Below are 21,927 nucleotides of genomic sequence, written 5' to 3' on the forward strand. Positions count from 1 at the left end.
AACTCTCCCTGGTTTTGGCGCTCTCGCTCTGCTCCCGCTGCTCCCAAACTCTCCCGGGTTTTGGTGCTCTCGCTCTGCTCCCGCTGCTCCCAAACTCTCCCGGGTTTTGGCGCTCTCACTCTGCTCCCGCTGCTCCCAAACTCTCCCGGGTTTTGGCGCTCGCGCTCTGCTCCCGCTGCTCCCAAACTCTCCCTGGTTTTGGTGCTCTCGCTCTGCTCCCGCTGCTCCCAAACTCTCCTGGGTTTTGGCGCTCTCGCTCTGCTCCCGCTGCTCCCAAACTCTCCCGGGTTTTGGCACTCGCGCTCTGCTCCCGCTGCTCCCAAACTCTCCCGGGTTTTGGCGCTCTCGCTCTGCTCCCGCTGCTCCCAAACTCTCCCGGGTTTTGGCGCTCTCGCTCTGCTCCCGCTGCTCCCAAACACTCCCGGGTTTTGGCCTCTCGCTCTGCTCCCGCTGCTCCCAAACTTTCCCTGGTTTTGGCGCTCTCGCTCTGCTCCCGCTGCTCCCAAACTCTCCCGGGTTTTGGCGCTCGCGCTCTGCTCCCGCTGCTCCCAAACTCTCCCGGGTTTTGGCGCTCTCGCTCTGCTCCCGCTGCTCCCAAACTCTCCTGGGTTTTGGCGCTCGCGCTCTGCTCCCGCTGCTCCCAAACTCTCCCGGGTTTTGGCGCTCTCGCTCTGCTCCCGCTGCTCCCAAACTCTCCTGGGTTTTGGCGCTCTCGCTCTGCTCCCGCTGCTTTTGAACTCTCCCAGGTTTTGGTGCTCTCGCTCTGCTCCCGCTGCTCCCAAACTCTCCCGGGTTTTGGCGCTCTCGCTCTGCTCCCGCTGCTCCCAAACTCTCCCGGGTTTTGGTGCTCTCGCTCTGCTCCCGCTGCTCCCAAACTCTCCTGGGTTTTGGTGCTCTCGCTCTGCTCCCGCTGCTCCCAAACTCTCCCGGGTTTTGGTGCTCTCGCTCTGCTCCCGCTGCTCCCAAACTCTCCCGGGTTTTGGCGCTCTCGCTCTACTCCCGCTGCTTTTGAACTCTCCCGGGTTTTGGCGCTCTCACTCTACTCCCGCTGCTTTTGAACTCTCCCGGGTTTTGGCGCTCTCACTCTTCTCCTGTTGCTTTTGAACTCTCCCGGGTTTTGGCGCTCTCGCTCTGTTCCCGCTGCTTTTGAACTCTCCCGGGTTTTGGCGCTCTCGCTCTGCTCCTGCTGCTTTTGAACTCTCCCGGGTTTTGGTGCTCTCGCTCTGCTCCCGATGCTTTTGAACTCTCCTGGGTTCTGGGCACCACACTTTAGGAAGGAAGTCAATGCTTTAGAGAGGGTGCAGAGGAGATTTACTAGAATGGTACAGGGGAGGCAGGACTTCAGCTATGTGGAGAGACCAGAGAAGCTGGGATTATTCTCCTTAGAGCAGAGAAGTTTACGGGGAGATTTAATAGAGGTGTTCAAAATCATGAATGGCTTTGATCAAGTAAATAAGGAGAAACTGTTTCCAGTAGTAGAAGGGTCCATGACCAGAGGACACAATTTTAAGGTAATTGGCAAAAGAAACAAGTGGTAAGATGAGAATCTTTTTTACGCAGCGAGTTGATAGGATCTGAAATGCACTGCCTGAAAGGATGGTGGAGGCAAATTCAATAATAACTTTCAAAGAGGAATTGAAGGGGGAACATTTGCAGGGCTATGGGGAAAGGGCAGGGGAATGAGACTAATTGGACAGCGCTTTCTAAGAGCCGGCACAGGCACAATGGGCCAAATGGCCTCCTCCTGTGCTGTATCATTCCATGATTCTATTCCTGGCTGAGCTGAAAATGGGAACACTAGCAGATCTCTTGAATGGTGTCGTTCAGATGAAAGTGAAAAGAAATTGGTGTAAAGTTGCACAAAATTTCATATATATAGATATATAAATATATTGAACAACTTAAGTCTGTGTGTACTACATATTAACAGAATTTTAAATCCTGTTGTCAGCTTTTCCCATTGTAAGCTAGAACACTGGAGGTCCAAAGAGACTTAGGGCTGCATGTCCATAGATCATTAAAATGTCACGGTCAGCTACACAAGATAAATAAAAAGGTTAATGGAATGCTGGCCTTTATATTTGGAGGACTAGAATACAAGAGGGTAGAAGTTATGCTACAGCTATACAAAGCCCTGGTTAGACCACATGGGGAGTACTGAGTTCAGTTCTGGGGGCCACACCTTCGGAAGGATATATTGGCCTTGGAGGGAGTGCAGTGTAGACTTACCAGAATGATACCCGGGCTCCAAGGGTTAAATTACAAGGAAAGATTACACAAATTAGTGTTGTATTCCCTGGAATTTAGAAGGCTAAGCGGTGATTTTATCAGGTTTTCAAGATATTAAGGGGAACTGATAGGGTAGATAGAGAGAAACTATTTCCACTGTTTGGGGAGTCTTGGACTAGGAGACATAGCCTAAAAGTTAGAGCCAGACCTTCAGGAGTGAAGTCAGGAAACACTTCTACACGCAAAGGGTGGCAGAAATTTGGAACTCTCTTCCACAAATGGCTGTTGATACTATTGTTAATTTCAAATCTGAGATTGATAGATTTTTGTTAACCAAAGGTAGTAAGAGGTATGGGCGAAGGTGGGTACTTGGTGTTAAGTCACAGATCAGCCATGATCTTATTGAATGGCGGAACAGGCTCAAGAGGCTAAATGACCTACATTTCATATAAATTCCTCTGTCCACATTTATAATGGAAGCTGCTATGTAAATTTATCATGCTGCAATTATACCCTCCTGCGAGTGGTGACCCTAAAGCACTTCAATTTTGCAACTCCCAGTTTGTCAGCCTGTGTTATAAATATCAATCATGTTTCTCAAATTTTGGTTAAAATATTTGTATCTCACACCCAAGTTTAAAGGAAAATGTAACTCTTATGTTCAAATAGGTTTTATTCTCTTTAAACAGGCTCCTCTGTTCCTTGATAATAAATTTCACTCCATAACACGGGCCCATCATTTATATCGCTGCTCTTGAGCTTAACATAGAAACATAGTAACATAGAAGATAGGAGCAGGAGTAGGCCATTCGGCCCCTCGAGCCTGCTCCGCCATTCAATGAGATCATGGCTGATCATCCAAACTCAGTACCCTGTCCCTGCCTTCTCCCCATATCCCTTGATCCCTTTAGCCTTAAGAAATATATCTAACTCCTTCTTGAATATATTAAATGAATTGGCCTCAACTGCCTTCTGTGGTAGAGAATTCCATAGGTTCACCACTCTCTGGGTGAAGAAATTCCTCCTCATCTCTGTCCTAAATGGCTTACTCCTTATCCTTAGACTGTGACCCCTGGTTCTGGACTCCCCGCCATCGGGAACAACATTCCTGCATCTAGTCTGTCTAGTCCTGTTAGAATTTTATACGTTTCAATGAGATCCCCTCTCATTCTTCTAAACTCCAGCGAGTATAAGCCCAATCGACCCAATCTCTCCTCATACGGCATTCCTGCCATCCCAGGTATCAGTCTGGTGACTCTTTGCTGCACTCCCTCCATGGCAAGAACATCCTTCCTCAGATAAGGCGACCAAAACTGCACACAGTACTCAAGGTGTGGTCTCACCAAGGCCCTGTACAACTGCAGCAAGACATCCTTGTTCCTATACTTGAACCCTCTCGCTAGGAAGGCCAACATACCATTTGCCTTCTTCACCGCCTGCTGCACCTGCATGCTTACCTTCAGCGACTGGTGCACAAGGACACCCAGGTCTCGTTGCACTTCCCCTTCTCCCAATCTATTGCAGTTCAGATAATAATCTGCCTTCCTGTTTTTGCCACCAAAGTGGATAACCTCGCATTTATCCACATTATACTGCATCTGCCATGCATCTGCCCAATCACCCAACCTGTCCAAATCATACTGGAGTTTCTTGGCATCCTCCTCACAGCACACACGCCCACCCAGCTTTGTGTCATCTGCAAACTTGGAGATATTACATCTAGTTCCCTCGTCTAGATCATTAATATATATTGTGAATAGCTGTGGTCCTATGACCAATCCCAGCGGTACCCCACTAGTTACTACCTGCCACTCAGAATAAGACCCATTTATTCCAACTCTTTGCTTCCTGTCTGCCAACCAGTTCTCTATCCAAGTCAGTACCTTGCCCCCAATCCCATGTGCCTTAACTTTACACGCTAATCTCTTATGTGGTACCTTATCGAAAGCCTTCTGAAAGTCCAAGTACACCACATCCACTGGTTCTCCCTTATTTATTCTACCAGTTACATCCTCAAAAATTCCAGTAGATTAGTCAAGCATGATTTACCTTTTGTAAATCCATATTGACTTTGTCTGATCCTGTCACTGTTTTCCAAGTGCTCTGCTATTACATCTTTTATAATGTAAATTTTCCCCACTACCGATGTCAGGCTTACCGGTCTTTAATTCCCCGTTTTCTCTCTACCACCTTTTTTGAATAGTGGCGTAACATTAGCTACCCTCCAATCCATGGGAACTGCTCCAGAATCTATAGAATTTTGGAAGATGACCAGCAATGCATCTACTATTTCTAGGGCCACTTCCTTAAGTACCCTAGGATGTAGATTATCAGGCGCTGGGGATTTATCGGCCTTCAATCCCGTCAATTTCCCTAACACCATTTCCCTACAAATACTGATTTCATTCAGTTCCTCCCTCTCATTAGACCCTATGTTCCCGACATCTCTGGGAGTTTATTTGTGTCCTCCTTTGTGAAGACAGAACCAAAGTATGTATTTAATTGTTCTCCCATTTCTTTGTTCCCCATTATAAATTCCCCTGATGCTTGACTTCACCAATCATTTTCTCTTCACATATCTATAGAAGCTTTCAGTCAGTTTTTATGTTCCCTGCAAGCTTACTCTCATACTCTATTTTCCCCCTCTTAATTAATCCCTTTGTCCTTCTTTGCTGAATCCTAAACTGCTCCCAATCCTCAGGTTTACTGCTTCTTCTGGCCAATTTATATGTCCTCTCCTTGGATCTTATGCTATCCCTATTTTCCCTTGTTAGCCACGGTTGAGTCACGTTTTTTGTTTTATTTTTATGCCAAACAGGGATGAACAAATTCTGTAGTTCATCCATGCGATCTTTAAATGTTTGCCATTGCCTATCCACCATCAACCCTTTGAGTAACATTCCCCAATCAATCCTACCCAACTCGCGCCTTGTAGGGGGTGGCGGGTGGCACGCGTGCTCCCAGTCAGTTATGCCCCTGACTGTTGGTGAGCGGTTCGAATCGCTCCCACACCCCTGGGTTCTAAACACCGGACTTAGGTGCAGGCGGCGATACAGAAGAAAATTGAGTAGACAAGTGGTTTGGATGTAAGAAAACCAAGATTTTATTAAAAGAGAAAAAGCAAAACAGTCTTATGAGAAATTACTGGTAAATGGTTACAGGCATAAACAAATAACTATAGTTATACAGGGAATGGGGAACACACGGCACATCGAGGGAAAAACAACTACTTTAACAATCCCCTTATCCTTATCCCACCCCTATACCTAACTAGATTAAGCTATGAGGGGCCAGGAATTCATGCTTACCAATCCAAAGCAAAGCCCGTTGTTTTAGCAATTGCGAGTTTTGAGGTCTGGTCTCCTGTCCTTTGGGGTACTCCGTCGCCACGTGGTCTCAGGGCGCGGTGCTGGAGCTGTTGCTGCGACACACCTTTCTTCTCCTCAGCTACCATTGTCGTCTCGTCATGATGGGTTCTCTTCTTCTCCCTCGGGCGGTCGGCGGCGGTAACATTGCGTCAGCAGTTTTTACTGCTTAGATTTTTCTACCCATTCTTAGAGCGCCAGTATATTCGTTATGGCGTGGACACCTGTGTTTAATGCCTGCTTAATTCGCAGTGGTCAATGGCCAACTTATTCTCACTGTCCATATATTTTCTTCCTCCAAGTGCCAGCTTATAACTAGGCGCTCGGTTTTATTAGTGCGTCTTCTGCTGCCCTTCTCTGCTCTTTGTCGGGTCTCTACCTTATTCTTCATCTCGGTTCATTTTGCCTCATTTCCTCTGCCCTCTCTCGTGGCCTGGGTGTCCTGGGTAACTTTGGACTCGGGTCTCGTTCCCCTCTCCTGCGATTGGTATGGATGTCCTTGACTGCTGAATACCCAATGCGGGGAGCGAGAAGAGAACCCACCACGAGGCCAGGGCATAAGTACGAGCGGCGGCAGCCCAAGACCAGACAAGGTGTCAGAGTCAAGAGAGCGATTGGTACTGATGGGCCTACAATTATACTCCTTTGGCAGGCCCTAATCTGCGCACCAAATCAGGTCAGTCCATTGTTTCACTTTTGGCGGGCTGTTTTAAATGATTGTACCAATCTAAACTAACTGGTATTTGATGACCGTTTATTGCACCTAATGGCCCGATGTCCAGGCTGTATTGTCATTAATGCATTTTAATCGGCCTGTGCAGCCTTGATGGCTTCCATAGGCTGCTTTTGATTATTTATGCGGACAAACTAATGGCCTTGCGCTTAGGCCTAACTGGGTTGATCTGTTCCAATCTGACGAAATGCATATTCAGTGTTTGCTTAACTGTCTGGGGTTTTTTTTCAAACACAAAAGTCCTTTTCACCGAAATGCATTTTAAGTTTCGATTTCCCGAAACTGCCTGTTCTGTGCTACAGAGTCCAAGCTTTTAAAATCTTACAGGCTTTTGGTGACAAGGTGCGGACGCCATCTTTTGGGTACTCTTTTTAAATTGTCCATGCAGGGTCCCTTTTATTAATAACCTTGGGGGAATGTGGGAATTTTGTGAATCTTACAGCCTCATACCATTGTAGTTTCCTTTATTTAAATTCAGGGCCCTAGTCTCTGAGTCAACTACTTCACTCTCCATCTTAATGACGAATTCTATCATATTATGATTGCTCTGCTTTGTGTTTGAACACTTTGATGTCCATCACATAAAGTGGAACTGAATCAGGGAAGTCCCAGGACCCTGTCCTATGCTGTTAGCTGATCCCAGATGGAGCAGCAGTGGGGCACTGCAAGTGACTTCAGTGCGGTTAACTTTCACTTGGGCAAATTAGCGTTAACAGGGCAGTAAGGGCCTCAAAATGTGGTTGGTAGCCTTACCACCACATTAACTGCAACAATCCAGCTGCCACCATTTTGAAAGGGGCATACCCCTGGGCAGCTGAACTTTCCTATGCAAATACAAACATAGACGGACAAGGAAAGCTGCTGGTCCATCCCGCCTGTCCCGCATAATGGCAATGTCTTGTGCAACTCTGCACCCCACCCAAAAGCCATGTGATCTAATACATAGTTAGGACCACAATTGCAATTTTAAGAAACACATGGGCAGAGTCTGTGACACACAAGCTCTGCCCATCAGCAAACGGCCAGAATAATTTTTAAAAATTGATTGTTTGTGGAGCTGCAAGGTGCAGGAGTGCTCCTCCTGGCTCCACAAAAGTAGTGTGGGCTATTGCCAGCCTGGCTTCACCCCAACTCATCATTGCCGCCCCCCCCCCCCGCCCGCCCCCACCCAGACCTACCTATGGGCCTTTACTGGAGTTCCAGCGGCCAACATTCCTCAGGGCAAAGAGCGACAAGCTGAATTGAGACGTCCGTTTGGCATCCACAGTTCACTTGCCAAATTCAAATCAGGCAGAGGCCTGAAAATCGTGGCGGGCTCTTCGCTACTGGAGCGAGCGGCCAGCTGCCGTGCTCCACTGGTCAGCTGCCCTAAAGCCAAAGAATCTATGCTAGGAAGGGGTAAAAATCAATCCGTTGCTCTCCTGCTCATTGGTGTCCAGTGGTCCGAGTTGGAAGTGCAATTCTGTGGATGCCAGGCAGGGGTAGTATTTCCCCTACTGTTGAATGGCTTGCCAACACTCACTTCCTTAGCTGCTTAGAGCTACAAGAGCCATGGAATTGCACTTCCACATGAGACCCCACCTTCAGGAGAAGAGAACATTTGGCACAAACAAAAGCAGTGCATTTACAATGAATCTCCGCCACAAATTGTCATATTTATTTGGAAGGAATTTGTTTTTTAAAAGAATGCTAAATCTGCTTAAATGGAACACAAGATGTCGAAAAGGACAGAGTTCACTGGAATTTATGTGACAAAACGAGGGCAGTGTTATGAAGAGCAGCCAAAGACAATGCTACAGCTTTTTAGTACAACACTCCAAAAATAAAAGAACACACTAAAATGTTTATTTTCAAAAAGTATCAAAGTTTAGGTCTTTTATGCTAACACAGAGCAATTTGTCTCTTTAAGATGATATTGTGTAACAGGTTACGTAAGATTGAGGGGAGTCCCTTTTTTGTGAATGAATATTCAGCGTGCATTGATTGTGTGTGTGAGCTCTTGTATCCTTGACTGTTTCCATTAATGGCTTTTAAGCAAACAGTAGAAATTCCATTTGGCACTGGGAGCTTTGAGTTCAAAATGTGGCAAAAATTGTTCATACGAGATGTTGCAAATAGAGGTGGGCAATAAAGCTTTAATTCAAAGGCTATATCCAACGATCGAGGAGCCAGAATGGACTTGAAGTTGTCGCATTGTAGGTCCCCTAGAAACATCCAAAACACATCAACATACATAATGTCTGCTATAAACCCAAATATTATCAATTCTTGTACATAATACTAACCGAGAATGAACTATCTGCCTTCAGCTTTTAGTGCAATGTATAAATGACTGAAAAGTCAGAATTTATTGATGAGCTAAATCTCCAATTGATTTCCCTAACTACTTTCCACTCGTCCTTTGATGGCTTCTTTAACTACTCCTATTGATTCAGTCAACCATCCAGATTGATTATTCTGAGAAATTATCCTCAACAGATTTCTCCATCAAGACTTGCTGATGGCTTTCAAAATGATGGTTTATCTTACCATTTTTTGTAACTAGTCAACTCAGATGTTTATATGACTGGATCTCTGACTGCAGTTTTTCCAACCAAGCATTCCCTGTTGACTTCTGAAATCTGAATATTTCTTAACAACTGATGTGGACAATACCATCTTGCTAGCATCTTCTCTAGTGGTGGGTAGCTAACCATGCTGTTGCTGTTGCTACTCCTGCTACTACTGCCATTGGAACTATCATTAATTTATTTAGTTCTTCTGGCAGTTTTCCCGATATAAACTTGTTAACAAAGTCAAAATAGTATCAAACCCGAATCAACTTGAATCTACACTTACTATTGAGAATTGTATGTTGAGGAATTATGTAACCAGTAGTGATTTTATCACTTAGAAAATACTTCTTAGGTTTCAAATGTTGTCTATTTATATTTCCTTCTGCTTCTACCTGTTTACAATCATAGATTATCTGGTTGTTTCTTTGTTGTCAAGAGAGTAGAAAACTCCAGCCTGTTAATATCTAAGAATTGAATGATGCAAGACAGGTCCCTCCTCAACAACAGCAACAGCTTGTATTTATATCACGCCTTTTGTAATGTATATACCTTTAAGGGGGGAACTACTTTTTACAGCTCATGTATACTGCAGTACCGGCAGTAACCACACCTGTATAGAGCACTAAGTAGTAATCTGTACAGTTCAGTTCCAGAGTGAGCCACGTTGAGTAAACACCTGTTGTACCATTCTCCTGCAGTCTGTGTCTTACTACTGACGGACACAACATTGGCGACGAGACAAATTCGATCCTACCTGCAACTCTGCATCACCTCCCAGGGATTCGTTCCTGGAGACCAGTAGATTGGAGGTCAAGGCCAGAGACACGGGCGTCGACCACGGGCAACCGCCCAGTCATCCAGCAGAGACTCGAGAATTGCGGGGGAGGCTGTTGAGAGCCAGGCTTGGCTTTCCAGTCGCAGTGGTCCAGTGAAACGGGCTGGCAACAGGTAGTGCGCAGACCCTTCCCGGACAGCGGCGGGCTAGAGCCCGACCGAGCGGCACAGCAAAGGGTCGAGCAGCGTCGACGGGGGAGAGAGAGGGCAGAGCGCACAGGGCGCAGCCGGTGTTCAGGGGCCGAGCAGCGTCGAGAAGAGGGAGAGAGAGATGCGCAGAAACCCGCGAGGCACCGCCATTGCCACGAGGACCGCCAAGAGCGGCGTTGGCAGCAGCGCAGGAGAAGCGCGTGAAACCTACAGGGCGCCGCCATTGCCACGAGGACCACCGAGAATGGCGTTGGCAGCAGCGGGGGAGGAAGGAAAGCGCGGGAGACACCATTTTAATCCATTTTAAACCACACCCAAAATGCCGAAGAGTGGCAGTATCACCGCATTTGACAATGAAGTCGAAGATTGGACTTCATATGTCGAACGAATAGAGGTATACTGCAAGGCAAATGAGGTGTCAGATGACAAGAAAGCGCCGGTATCATTAAATTTAATGGGTGCAAAGACGTATGGCTTATTACGAAATCTAGTAACCCCAGCGAAGCCAGTGGAAAAGAGTTTTGGAGACATAGTGACGATACTACAGGAACATTTAAACCCCACACCGCTGCTGATGGCAGAAAGATTCAAGTTTCACAAACGGAACCAGCATAAGGATGAAAGCAATGCTGAATATTTAACAGAACTGCGCAAACTATCGAAACACTGCCAGTTTGGAATGGGACTGGCAGATACCTTAAGGGACAAGTTTGTGTGTGGGCTTCAAAGTGAAGGAACCCAGAAACGGCTTTTATCTGAAAAGGACCTTACGCTGGACAAGGCTTTCAGCATTGCGGTATCATATGAAGCAGCAGCACGGGGCGCTGCAGAGATACAACAGAGACCGCAAGAATATGGCACAAACGAAATGTCATACAGAACAGAGAAGTGCTATCGCTGCGGCAGAACAACACACGACCACAATGATTGCTGGTTCAAAGACAAAGGGCTAGATTTTCAGTTGCTTGCGCCAGCAGTTAGCGCCTTAAGAGAAGTGATTTCCGGGCGCTATGCGTGTAGCGCCCGGGCGCAGCGCAGTTTGCGCCCCGCCCCAAATTAAGTTGCCCGTTAGCGCCGGCGCAAAGTTTAGCGCCCGCCCGGCTGCGCGCGCAGAAAATGACGTCACATCCTCGTGCAACGCCCTTTGGCCGCCCCGATTGCAAACTTCAGTCGGACCGCCCCATTGTGCGGCGGGCGGCCGGAGCGTTTGGAAAAAGGAACGCAACACAACCAGCGCGGGCCCCGGGGGGCGCTAATTAAAGGGAACGTCCTCTCCAGTATAAAGGCCATCCATTATTTCAGAAAACAGTCTTGTGCAACACATTTCTGGAGACACAACAAGGAGGATAGCTAACTGGTTTCAAGCAGCAAGAGCCAGGTATTTTTGGACTCAGGCAACAGCGCTGCAAGTGGCCATTTGGAAATTAGAGTGTTTGCCAGGATTTGATGGGGGTTGCATGGGGTGCCAACGCGGAGCTGCAGCTCCATGTCCGTAGGGCTCGCAGACGCATTGTGAGAGGGGCAGCCCTGGCTAGAGGCAGAGGGGGCTACAGGCGTCGGCCACGTAGGCCTTACCCAGTCAGGCTATACCGCCAGCAGCGCTCCTACCTAAACATGAGTGCCGCGCGATGTGTTAAAAGGCTCCGATTCCGAAAGGAGGTGATTGCAGAGGTCTGCCACCTGCTTCGCCGAGATCTGCGGCCAAAGCTCAGGTGCAGGACGTCTCTGTCGGTGGAAGTGAAGGTGACAGTGGCATTGAACTTCTATGCCACCGGCTCCTTCCAATACGCTGCTGGGGACATAGCAAACATCTCCCAGTACGGCGCGCATCGCTGCATCCGCCAGGTGACCGAAGCACTGTTCAGAAGGAGAAGCCAATTCATCTCCTTCCCCATGGCCCTGGAGAGCCAGCATCAGCGCGCATTGGGATTTTCCAGACTCGGGGAATTCCCCTTGGTGCAGGGCGCCATTGACTGTACGCATGTGGCTTTGCGGGCCCCTCTGGAGCATGGCGAGCAGTATCGCAACAGGAAGGGCTACCATTCTCTGAATGTGCAGCTGGTCTGTGACCACAAGCAGCGCATCATGGCAGTCAATGCCAGCTTCCCAGGCAGCAGCCACGATGCCTTTATCCTGCGGCAGAGTACTGTGCATGACATGTTCCAGGCACAGCCTCCCCCAAGAGGATGGCTACTCGGGGACAAAGGCTATCCTTTGTGCACCTGGCTCATGACCCCGCTCCGCGCGCCCAGGACCGCTGCTGAAGAGGCCTACAACGAGAGCCATCAAACCACCCGCAACATCATCGAGCTAACTATTGGGGTCCTCAAGCAGCGGTTCCGCTGCCTTGATCGCTCCGGAGGAGCTCTCCAGTATTCGCCGGACCGGGTCTCCCAATTTGTGGTGGTTTGCTGCATGCTACACAACCTGGCTATCCGCAGGACTCAGGCACTGCCACCTGACGTTGGACCAGCACCTCAGGAGGAGGAGCAGGAGGAGCATGAGGAGGAGGAGGAGGAGGAGGAGGAGGAGCAGGAGTACGTTCCCAGGAGGGAGCGACCAGGGCCAAGGGCCGCACGACGCCACCTTATTACACGGTACTTCTAAGCCCCCTGTCAGGGAATGGCCAGGGGCCATGAGGGAAGATGAATGCAGCCGCTCCGCAAGCCCTCAGCCGGCGAAGCCAACAAACACTAAGAAGAACAACCATGGAGACTGCATGAATAAAGATAATTTTTTATTAAACAAAAATGAAAAGCCCTTCCCACATGAATCCCCAAAAACAATAAACGGGCCCCACAAAAAGCCCAACAAACGACTCACTCCCACAAACTGGGGAGGAGCCACTCCACCTTTATTGAAACCGGGCCTCAACGTCGGCCTAACGCAAAAAAAAAGCCCTCCAAAAGCACAACCATGGGCAAAATAAAGATGGCCACCGCCATATTAAAGGAAAGCTGGCCACACCCTCTACTGAGTGGCCCGCGAGGGCGAGACCTTGGCCAGCATTTTGCCTCCCCTGCCCTGCCTGCTGCTCCTTCGCAAGCTCTGCCCAGTGGCTGCTGCGAGGCTGGGGGAAGGCGCCTGAGGCTCAGATGCCCTTCCGCCAGATGCCGCTGGGGGGCGGCCTACACGGCGTTTGGGCCTCGAGGGGCCGTCTCCTGAGTGGCGCGCCTGAGCCTGGCCACCATCAGCTGCAGCCGCTTGCCCTTGACGCCCCAGAGGGGGAATGGCGGCGACGGATGGTGCAATGTGGGCCAGCTGGCGTCTGGGATGCGCTGGCTGGTGCTGTGGCGCGGTGGCACTCGGCCGGGCCCGCACTGCAGGATCCGCAGCAATCAGCCGACGGCCGGCTTGCTGGGATGGTCCAGCGCGGCGCCTGCCCTGGCGATGCCTGCCTGAGACAGCGCGTGTGGCAGCAGTGAGTGGCCCTGTGGTCCTGGTGTGCGCGTGCATCACATCCGCCAGGGTCTTGACGGCATCAGTTAGCATGCGGCCAGTCGCGGCAGTTGCTGCCCCGAACTCGCGCACACTGGTCGCCAGCGACTCGATGGCCTCAGGCATGCGCCCCACCACGCTCATGAGCTCCGTGTGGCGCCGGTCCGAGTCGTCGGCCATCTGATCGAGCTTCCGCACCTCCTCCGAAGTGAAGGTGTCCGGACTGGAGTCGCGACTCTCCTGCTGGGGAGGAGGGGGCCGAACTAGGGGACCCTTGCCGCGTTGGTGACGGCGAGTGTGCCGAGCAGCAGCACTCCCCTCTGATCCTTCCCCCCTTTGGGGGGAAGGCCGCGGGCCACGCGCACGGCTGCTGGGTGGCTGGACGCCACTGGTCCCAGAAGCTGCATTGCCCTGCGACAGTTCCTCCAGGCACTCGTCCAGTGAGGAGGTGTCGAGCATTTCCTCCTCTCCTGCGGGACGTGACTGTTCCCCCGAAGGTCCGGCTTGCTCCTCCTCCTCCTCCTGGTTGGAGGTGCTGTCACTGGCAGCCTCAGGGTCCTGGTCGTCACCAGCTGAAAGCAGGAATGCACAAGAGTAGCTTCAGAGTGAGGAGACGGCGTCAGCGAGGGAGTTAGGACTGGTGGGATTCAGCGCATTGGTGGGACAGTGGCAAAGGAGGTAGCTCGGATGGGCCAGTGCGACGCGAGAGGGCCAAAAGGCGAGGTCCTTACCATTGCCGGGCAGTGGAGGGTCGGATACACCGCACGCTGTGGGGACAATCACACGTGCTCCCATGAGCACACACACGCGCTCCTCCAGCCGAGTGAGCTTCTGCAGCTTGGCGCGGCCACCCCTGGCACGGGCCTGACGATTAAACGCTACTTTAGCCTGCAAGAGAAAGGACGGGCTGTAAGTGCGCAGTGAAGCCCTGATGTAGTGTGCACTGCCTCCCATGGTGGAATAGCTTGGCCAAAGTGTAGAGTGCCGAATGGCCATTTGATGCTCATGACTGTCCCAATGCTGCTGGCTGAGGGCTGGCCAAAAGGACTTTCAGGTCCCTTTGCCCATCATGTCAGGTGTACATGCAAGAATGAGGAGGAGACTGGAAAGGCTACTCACCCTCACAATCCTGGTCAGATCGTTGTACTTCTTACGGCATTGTGTGTGGGTCCTGGGGGCCTCGCCGGTGAACGTCACCCTCTGGGCGATCTGCTTCCAGGCTTTGGTGTAGTCGTGGTGGGTTGGATTCCTCCCACTGTCTGGAAACAAGATCTTGCGCCTCACCTCCAGAGCTGTGAGCATGATGTCCAGATCACCCTCTGAGAAGCGCAGGGCACGCTGACGGGCCTTCTCTGGCGTTGCCATGACTCCCTGGGGCTGAGCAGTAGTGTTGAGGCCTCTTTGCAAGGCTGCAGTGTGCAGGGCGTGGCAGCAGACCAATTCGTCCCTTCCCCCTTTAAGAGCTGGTCGGCACCACGGGGTCTGCTGTCAGTGCAAAAATGACCGCACCCGTGCTGCGTCCCGCCTGGGCGCTATCCCTCTGGACCGCCGGCTTAGCGCCTAAAGAGAGTAGTGGAACGCCTCTTTTAGCGCTCCACCAACCTCTTAGGGCGAAGCCACTGAATTCCCGGCAACGGGGCGCTACTTTGGGGCGGGCGCTAACTTCGGGCGGGCGCTAAGGTTAGCGCCCCAAAACTGCCTATACTGAAAATCTAGCCCAAAGTGTGCAGACAGTGTGGAAATTTAGGACACATAGCATGAGTCTGCAGGTCGGGAAAGAAAACCAGCAATAAGAAATCTCCAAAAGAAAAGTACAAGAAGGTACATAAGGTGACGGAGAATAGTTCAGACGAACAAAAGAGTGATACCGACTCCGAAAACAGGGAGCTGAGTTGTCTGAAACTACATAATGTGATCAAAATGGAGGATCACCGAACCATTTGGGTCACTCTCAAGATAGCAGGAGTCCAGGTAAAAATGGAATTGGACACAGGATCAGCCCTAACAGTCATAAACCGACGGGACTACGAGCGGCTATTCTCACACATACCCTTGAGAGACACAAAAATCATTTTGAAGACGTACACTGGGCAAAAAGTCTACCCCAAAGGAAAAATAAGAGTGACTGTTATAATATAACGGTAAGGAAACACCAAAACTAGACCTGTATGTATTGCAAGATGGAGGACCACCATTACTGGGACGTGAATGGATCCGGAAAATACAGCTGAATTTGCATTCCATACAAGCACTAACTGTGGCTACCAAAAAGGATGACGACGTCACACCTGGGCGACTGTCAAAGATCCTAACCGACGCGCAAGAAGTGTTCCAGCAAGGACTCGGAACACTAAAAGGCATGACAGCAACAATTAAAGTCAAAGAAAACGCAAGCCCAAAATTTTTAAAGGCCAGACCGGTACCTTATGCGATCCGCCCAGCCGTCGAAGCAGAGCTGGAGAGTTTGGAACGTTCAGGAGTACTGTCCAAGGTAGACTGGAGCGAGTGGGCTGCACCCATCGTCACTGTGATGAAAAAGTCGTTGAGCAGCACGCCTGGGGAACCAAGGAAGGTTCGCATCCGTGGGGACTTTAAGGTTACAGTGAACCCAGTCCTTCACACCGTACAATATCCACTTCCGCGGATTGAAGATATTTTCGCCTCGCTATCTGGAGGGAAATGCTTCACTAAGATTGATCTGGCCCAGGCGTATCTGCAAATGGAGGTAGAAGAAGCATCAAAAAAATACCTCACAATCAACACCCATAAAGGTCTCTACCAATACAACCGGCTGGTATTCGGGGTAGCATCAGCTCTGGCTATTTGGTAAAGGGCAATGGAACAAGTCCTGCAAGGGATCCCAGGGACCCAGTGTTATTTGGACGACATCCTGGTCACGGGCGAAAATGACAGTGATCACCTCGCCAACCTGGAGCAGGTGCTCACTAGATTGAAGGAATATGGGCTCCGAGCTAACCGCCCGAAATGCGAGTTTTTTAAAAAACAGATCTCGTATTGTGGCCACGTTATCGATAAAGAGGGGTTACATAAGTCCCCAGAAAAGATTGAGGCAGTAGTCAAGGCTCCAGCACCGGAAAACGTGTCACAACTGAGGTCGTTCCTCGGACTGGTAAACTACTACCATAAGTTCTTGCCAAATTTGTCTACAATACTACACCCACTGAACACCCTACTGCAAACTGGGGTGCCATGGAAGTGGAGTGACGAATGTAAACAAGCTTTCCAGAAGAGCAAAACACTAATCACATCGAAAGAGGTATTGGCCCATTTCAACCCAGCACTACCAATTCGGTTGGCGTGTGATGCGTCACCCTACGGCATTGGAGCGGTGCTGTCGCACAAATTCTCGGACGGCTCAGACAGGCCAATAGCTTTTGCGTCACGATCACTAACCTCAGTCGAGCGTAACTACGCCCAGATTGACAGGGAGGCCCTCAGCCTAGTGTGGGGAGTTAAAAATTTCAATCACTATCTGCATGGGCAGAAATTCACCTTGCTGACTGACCACCAGCCTCTTGTCCCCATTTTTAATCCGAAGAAGGGCGTTCCGGTGATGACTGCGCAACGACTACAAAGATGGTCACTCTTTCTAGGGGCGCACCACTATGAGATTGAATATAAGGGCATGAAACAGCATGGAAATGCTGATGGGCTATCATGCCTGCCACTGCCTACTGCGGAGGAAGCGCCAGCAGTGGATCCTGTCGAAATATTTCATTCGACTATAGTTGAATACCTACCGGTAACTTACGCTCGTATAGAACAGGAGACCCGAAATGACCCGACACTGTCTCGGGTATATGATTTGACGGTGAAGGGATGGCCAGCACATGGCGACTCACTGTTGCCAGCATTCTCGACAAGAAGAGAACAGCTGTCAGTGTGCCAGGGGACCTTGATGTGTGGCTCCCAAGTGGTAATTCCACCCAAGTTAAGGGATAGAATGCTCAATGAGCTTCATGAGGGTCACCTGGGAGGGGTAAAAATGAAAAGCCTAGTCAGGGCTTATGTGTGGTGGCCGGGAATCGATAAACAAATCGAGGACCTGACCAAGAGCTGCTCAGGATGCCAGAAAGTACAAAATGCACCACCACATGCCCCTCTACACCCATGGGAGTGGCCCTCATCTCCATGGCAACGGGTGCATATTGATTTTGCTGGTCAATTCATGGACTCAATGTTTTTAATAGCCATGGATGCGCACTCGAAATGGCCTGAGGTCATCAAAATGTCCTCCACCACCACGGAGAAAACTAATGGACCATTTTTGCCAGGAATGGCTTGCCAGAACAGATTTGCTCCGATAACGGACCACAGTTTGTGTCCGAAGAATTCCGGAGGTTTATGAAGAAGAATGGGGTGAGGCATTACACATCTGCCCCGTATCATCCAGCCACAAATGGATTGGCTGAGAGGTTCGTACAAACATTTTAAAAAGGCAATAAAGGCTATGTACAATGACAACATTCCGCTGCAGCATAAGGTGGACAGTTTCCTGTTCGCCTACCAGAATGCGACACATGCAGTCACCAACCAGGCCCCGGCCATGATGTTCTTTAACCGAAGGTTAAGATCGCGCCTGGATTTGCTCAGACCAAACGTACGAAGAGATGTTGAGAGTAAGCAATTCCAGCACATCCATGAGAAGCCAACAAGGAGCTTCAATGTAGGGCAGCCAGTCTTGGCCCGCGACTACCGAACAGAAAAATGGCAGCCAGGAATGATATGCACACGGCAGGGCCCACTAATGTACACAGTGGACGTTGAGGAGAACATCGTCAGACGCCATGCTGACCAGATCCTAGAGTCACAGGAACAAGTCAACCCCATGTCTCGCCCATACGTACCTGGTGAGGAACCCGACGTACAGGTCGCATCTACCCCAGAAACAGTAGCATCGGAAGCTGATGACCCAACCGACGACAGGGTGCCAGAATCGCCTCCGCACCAAGAGCGAGACACTCGGGAAAGGCGCTATCCAGAAAGGATCAGGAAGCCTCCCCAAAGACTGAATATATAAATGGACTATTTTCAGCTAACGTTGTATGTTAAAAGTGTTAATTGTAATTAGTTTGATATTTAATTGTTAAATGAGTGTTATGGTACTGTTAATCTAAAAGGGGAGGAATTGTAATGTATATACCTTTAAGGGGGGAACTACTTTTTACAGCTCATGTATACTGCAGTACCGGCAGTGACCACACCTGTATATAGCACTGAGTAGTAATCTGTACAGTTCAGTTCCAGAGTGAGCCACATTGAGTAAACACCTGTTGTACCGTTCTCCTGCAGTCTGTGTCTTACTACTGATGGACACAACACCTTTAACGTAGTAAAACGTCCCAAGGTGCTTCACATGAGCATTATAAAACAAAATTTGACACCGAGCCACATAAGGAGATGTTAGGGCAGCTGACCAAAAGCTTGGTTAAGGAGGTAGGTTTTAAGAAGCGTCTTAAAGGAGGAAAGAGAGGTAGAGAGGTTTGGGGAGGGAATTTCAGAGATTAGGACCTCAGCAGCTGAAGGTACAGCTGCCAATGATGGAATGATTAAAGTCGTGGTGCTCAAGAGGGCAGAATTAGAGGAGCGCCGATATCTCGGAGGGTTGTGGGGCTGGAGGAGATTATAGAAGTAGGGAGGGGTGAGGCCATGGAGGGATTTGAATTGAGGCGTTGCTTATCCAGAAGCCAATGTAGGTCAGCGAGCACAGGGGTGATGGGTAAACGGGACTTGGTGCGAGTTAGGACACGGGCAACAGAGCTTTAGATGACCTCATGTTTACAGTGGGTAGAACCTAGGAGGCTGACCAGATGTGCATTGGAACAGTCAAGTCAAAGGCATGGATGAGGGTTTCAGCAATAGATAAACTGAGGCAGGGGCGGAGTCGGGCGATGTTCCAGAGATGGAAATAGGCGGTCTTAGTGATGGTGCGGATATGTGATCAGAAGTTCATCTCAGGGCTAAATATGAAAGCAAGGTTGCGAACAGTCTGGTTTAGCCTCAGATGGTTGCTAGGGAGAGGAATGGAGTTGGTGGCTAGGCAACGGAGTTTGTGGCGAGGGCCGAACACAATGGCTTCGGTCTCCCCAATATTTAATTGGAGGAAATTTCTGCTCATCCAGTACTGGATGTAGGACAAGCAGTCTAACAATTTAGAGACTGTGGAGGGGTCGAGAGAGGTGGTGGTGAGGTAGAACTTGGTGTCATCAGCATACATGTGGAAACTATGGCCTAGAAATTCATTGACGCCACTTTTGGGGCGCTAAAGTGGGGCGTCTGCTAAAGTTTGCGGCCGCCGCCAAATCGATGCCACTTCTCCGATATTCATTAGCTTCGCCTAGGAGTTCGGGCGAGCGCTAAAACTGCTGCTGGACGCCTCTCTTTGGGCGCTAAGCCGGAGGTGGTGATCGATAGCGCCGAGGCCGGGCGCAGCGCAGGTGCGGCCATCTCGTGATTGACAGCAGACACCCTGGCGCCGGCCAGCTCTTAAGGGGGAAGGGTCGACTGTGTCTGCTGCCACGCCCTGGATAGTGGAGCCCTCCAGCTAGGCCTGAACACTGCTGCTGGACCCAAATAGCGCCTGAAGACATGGAGAAGGCCCGTGAACGTGCGCAGCGCTTCTCAGAGCGTGATCTGAGTGTGCTGATTGCTGCTGTGGAGAAGAGGCGCCATGTTTTGTACCCGGACAATGGCAAGAAGGCGACGGTCCGCGTCTACAGGAGAGCCTGGAGGCATGTCGCCACCAAGCTGTCAGCCAACAGCGACGTCCCCAGGAGCGGTGCCCAATGCCGCAAAAAGTTAAATGACCTCACACGCATTGTCAGGGTGAGTACCCTTTCCACTGACCTCCTCATCCTTGCATGTGCACCTCACATTATGGGCAAAGGGACCTGAAAGCTCTAATGGCCAGCCTTCATCCAGCAGCTATGGGACAGGCATGAGCATCAATTGCACATTCTGCACTTAACACACTGGCCAAGCTATTCCACCATGGGAGGCAGTGCACACCAGATCATGGCGACACACTGGCCAGGCTATTCCACCATGGGAGGCAGTGCACACCAGATCATGGCGACACACTGGCCAAGCTATTCCACCATGGGAGGCAGTGCACACCAGATCATGGCGACACACTGGCCAAGCTATTCCACCATGGGAGGCAGTGCACACAAGATCACGGCGACACACTGTACTTAGAGGCCGTCCTTTCTCTTGCAGGCCAAGCTGGCGAATAGTCGCAAGAGCCGGACTGCGACCGGGGGAGGCCGACCCCATATCCAGCCACTCACTGACCTGCAACATCGCGTGGAGCGCCTCATGGGTGGCCGGGTGATTGGGCCCGTTGCATGTGGAGATGCCGACCCTGTTCTGGGCAGCAATGGTAAGGACATCACCTTTTGCACCTCTCTCGTCCCACTTGCGCATCAGATCTACATCCTTTGCCACTGTCCGACCAATGCGCTGAATGCCACCACTCATGCATCCCGCACTGACGCCCTCTCCTCACTCTAAAGCTACTCTTGTGCCTTCCTGCTTTCAGGTGGTGAAGAGGAGGTCCCTGAACTTGCCAGTGACAGACCCTCCGAAGAGGAGCAGGAGGAGGAGCAAGAGGAAGGCGGCCCATCAGGGGAACCCTCAGCCGCGGCCACCCAGGCCAATGTAGGGGACACGTCTTCCCTGGAGGGCAGCGTGGCGGAAGTGTCGAAGGGGAGGGGAGCTCCTGGGACCTGCGGGCTGCAGAAAGGCGGGAGGGGGGTGGAAGGTCGGCGGCCTTCTCCCCAGAGGGGGGAAGCGTCGGAGGGGAGTCCAATTGCTGGACCCAGCGGCCTCCAGCAACGCAGGAAGGGTCGGCCAGCTCGGCGGCCTTCTCCCCAGAGGGAGAGTCCGGCCTCCAGTCAGGAGATGCTCTTCGCCGAGGAGATGGAACGCCTCGAAGACTTGTCCGCGGACTCGGAGCGCTGGCACACGGCGCTCATGGCGGCAGTGGCACGGTTGCCTGAGTCCATCGATTCCCTCTCTCGGAGTGTGGCCGAGTTCGGGCCCTCAGAGGCCACCAGTCGGGCGGAATACCGGGCAGATCAGGCAGCGAGTCGGGCGGAATTCGGGGCAGCTCTGTCAGCGACTGGCCAGGTGATCAGTGGTGCCGTCCAGTCACTGGCTGCTCTGATGCGGTCAGTGAACAGGTCAACACGGGCACTCACTGCTGCCACACTCGCTGTGTCAGCCAGGCATTGCCAGGGCACCCGGCACGCTGCAGCAGCACAGCGGTCTGTCCCTCGGCAGATTGGTGCGCATGCTGCAGTGCTGGCCCGGGCGAGTGCCAGTGTCTCAGGCGACCAGCGAGCGCCTGCCATCCGCCAGCTTGCCGCCATTCCTCCAGCCGCCACTGCCAGTCCCCCAGTGGAGCTGCCAGGAGCTGCTGCAGCAACTGATGCTGGCCAGCCACAGCTGCAGCAATGAACAGCCGCCCGCTCGACGGCCAGACCTCGACTAGGCCGACCCCCAAGGGCATCTGCCATCACGACATGTGCCCCTCAGGAGCCTGCCCCCAGCCTTGCAGCAGCCAATGGCCTTACTTTGAGGCGGAGCAGCAGGGCAGGCA

At 51.0% G+C, this 21,927-nt stretch overlaps 1 protein-coding gene and 1 pseudogene across 3 annotated transcripts in view; one reads left to right on the forward strand and one right to left on the reverse strand.

The window, feature by feature from the left end:
* LOC147107509 (uncharacterized) overlaps positions 1-8,985 on the reverse strand; it is a 159,632-nt pseudogene extending 150,647 nt beyond the window's left edge.
* Positions 1-21,927, forward strand: part of lsamp (limbic system associated membrane protein) — a 1,225,843-nt gene that overhangs the window by 714,530 nt on the left and 489,386 nt on the right. The gene's annotated exons all lie outside the window — the stretch shown is intronic.

The sequence above is a fragment of the Somniosus microcephalus genome, chromosome 14 (genome assembly GCF_052327205.1).
Source record: "Somniosus microcephalus isolate GS21.2 chromosome 14, FLI_Smic_1.0, whole genome shotgun sequence".
Taxonomy (NCBI): Eukaryota; Metazoa; Chordata; class Chondrichthyes; order Squaliformes; family Somniosidae; genus Somniosus; species Somniosus microcephalus.